Consider the following 3,516-nt stretch of genomic DNA (forward strand, 5'->3'; position numbering starts at 1 on the left):
ATCAAATATACACGTGTTACATATATTTTGTGTTAAGTTTTCCTTAAGATAAATATTATAAGATGAAAAATAAACCGACTTTACACCAGAAAATAGACTGATCCTAATAACATAAGCAGACTTTGCCATGTAGATTAACGTTTATCTAAATGAAATACTATCTTGTAAATTAGTTGTAGACACTAATGGAGTAGAGGAGGAGCTAGTGAGATTATTTATATAAAGAGTTGGAAGATGCTACACACTAAGCAGTAGATTTATCTTTTTAATTATTTTGCTTAGTCTTATAATAAAGTTAAATCTTTTATTACCTAAGGCATGATGACTGCTCAGTAGCAGGAAGGCAGCTAGGAATGCATGGGGCAGAGGGAAAGACTGGTTTCAAGGACATACATACTGTGACGACTGAGTAACCAAATATATCCTTATTCACAGTATTTTCACTGACAAATGTTGTCACCACAGCCTCACAAACAAAATGACATACATTTTTTTTTTTAACCGCAGTCTACTAGTTCTCTACCATACCAGTTTTAGTATGAGCAAGGCCCACTCAAAATGGGCTTTAAACCAGCTGTGTTCCCTCTGAAAATGACAATATCTCAAAATAGAAATAGTCTGGGAAAAAGAAATGCTTACAGTAAAAGACATACAGTAAATTAACCAGGCACAACTTCAAGAGCAAGAATTATATTTACAGGTTTGAAGTAGAGTTTGTATTCACTTTTGCCTTTAATTGCAGTGATTTAGTGAAGTAGCAAAAACAGTGAATCACATTTAAAAAAATCAAAGTTCAACTTACACTCAGCTCTCTGCTGGGTTTTTTAAAAATTTAATGAAGAATTCTTTCAGTAGAATATTAATGAGGATTTTGTATTTCTTTTAAATATCTTTCAAAAATTATATCACATTTTGTAAATTAAACATATAAAATGTTTTTTAAAAGCCAGAATTAGGTGGGAAACTCGATTTCTGTTTCTCCCTTTTTAAAAGCTCAATAATAGGAGCACCTGGGTGGCTCAGTGGGTTAAGCCTCTGCCTTCAGCTCAGGTCATGATCTCAGGGTCGTAGGATGGAGTCCCACATTGGGCTCTCTGCTCGGAAGGGAGCCTGCTTCCTCCTCTCTCTCCCTCTCTGCCTGCCTCTCTGCCTACTTGTGATCTCTCTGTCAAATAAATAAAATCTTAAAAAAAAAAAAAAAAAAGCTCAGTAATTTATTTGTAATATAGACCAAAACGTCATTGTTGGCATTTGCTTCACTGCACATACGCCCCTATGTCCTTGCTAGGAGCCCAGAGTGGGTTGGCTGAAAACTAGACTACACAGCCAATGGCAGTTTTGTTATTTCAGCAGCACAGAGCACATACGTATGGCTGAACAAATAAATCTTCGCGCCACTATTTTTGTTGTATGACTGAAGGCTCTAGCTGTCCTGTGAAACAGGTTTTATGTTTACTGTGGGCTTTCTGTCAGTTTGCATGCTAGACTAAAGTAAAATTTAGTGAGTTAGTAAAGATACTATAAACAGGCCAAAAATGTAATGTATATACATACACATATTCTTTTTTTCTTTAAAATTATGCTATCCCTTGTTTGGTAGAGAGCTATACTGAAGTGTTCATGGGTGAGCTGTCTGATGTACTGAATTTGCTTTCAAATAGTATAGTAAAAAAAAAGTGCATCTGTGAGAAATAGAGGTGAAATGGAGTGGCAAAATATTAATAATTGTTAAAGCTGGGTGATGGCTCCTTAGAGAATCTTTATACTATTGTCTATATCTTCTAAAGCTTGAAATCTTCAATAATAAAAATAATACATTCAAATAAATCTCCATAAAAATAGTAAGGGCAAAATAAAGGTATTTTCAACTAACAAAACTACTATATACTTGGATATTTTTTAAAATGTCTGTTCAAAACCATTTTTTTGTTTTATTTTTAAAATTTTTTCATTTACTTATTTGACACAGACAGAGGGAGAGCACAAGCACAAGCAGGGGGATTGGCAGGCAGCAGAGAATCAGACTCCCAGCTGAGTAAGAAGCACAACATGGGGCTCGATCTAAGCTCCATGTTGTGGGGGATCATGGGGATCATGACCTAAGCTGAAGGCAGCCGCTTAACTGAGCCACCCAAATACCCTGTTCAAAACCGTATGTACAATATTGTTGCCACAGTGAAAAACTGGAAACAACTTAAGTGTCAATCAGTAGTGGCAGTGCATATAATATACCCACAAGCCACGGAATAAATACTAGGCATCCATGAAAACAACAACTGTGAAGGGATAAAGGAGGTTCCACAGCAGGGATGGAGCCTGATTCCATGCTCACAGGTGTGTCTGAATGCCCATCCCTGTTCAGAGTGGTTAACTCTGCAAAGAGAAATTACAGATTTTTTATTTTATTTTATTTTTTTACTTTTCTCCTGAAAGTGTTTTGTATTACTCAATTTTTTTAACAAGGGTATATACTAACATTATATATGACAGAAATTGTTTTCTAAAACAACATCCATAAATTTTCTCATTACGCTATTCTTTCTAGGTGATGGAATGATATAAAAATTATCCTAAGTCTTAAATAAATCAAAATGGGAAAGGGCTGTATTTCTCAAAAAACAAAACAAAATTATGAAATCTGGAATCAATTTTTAAAAATGAAAATGAGAAATTTTAAAGCATTCTAGCACACACTTTTTTCCTTAGCCACCTACTGAGTGCATTAAAATGTAAGTCAAAGACTACATAAAACACAAGATGCTTAAAAAAATAGGAACAGAATTAAGTACCTTTTAGTTAACTGAAATCAGGCTGAAATTCTATTACAGAAAGAAACAGCATTTATAAGAAAAAAGAAAATGTTTTCTAGTTTGTTCACAGGAATTTGAATTGAAAATAATTCAGTAATTCCACACACAAAAAAGTATTTGTTGATATTTTAGTCTCAGAATAAAACAGATGGCAGAATGGAATAAAATGCAATTTCCAGATGCATGGTTTGTGAATTCAGTGCCTTCAACTCAGCATTATCAGCTAAATCTCAAGTTTCACTTTAGCCAGCACTGCAATTTTGTGGAGTAAATTTTAACTTAATGATTAACCTTTGAAACATCTTGGGGAGAAGTCCCAAAGGTACATGTTCTGATGGTTGTGGAATCTTACATCTTTAGGCGGTCTGCTACTGCTATGCCCTCTTTTTAGTCTGTTTAGACCACAGAGCAGTGTGGGAACCAGCCAGCAGTGGGACCTCTCTCCACCTCATCCCTCTGTGGGGGCCTTTACTATATATGCAATTGATTTTGTGTACAGCCCTTATTCAACTGCTGCACTGTTCCCAAGATTTCCTATTTCCTTGCTGATGATAAGGCTTCAAGGAATTTAAAAGTATCTCCTTCTTGCCAAGAGGTCAGAGATCCCTAAACATGGCAATACCAATTCAGATAATGTAACAGAAAATAAATAAAAATGTATCACCTAACTTACCTGGTTGACATTTCTTCCCTTCACATCCATGTT

The sequence above is a fragment of the Martes martes genome (assembly GCF_963455335.1).
Source record: "Martes martes genome assembly, chromosome: 13".
NCBI classification, from domain to species: domain Eukaryota; kingdom Metazoa; phylum Chordata; class Mammalia; order Carnivora; family Mustelidae; genus Martes; species Martes martes.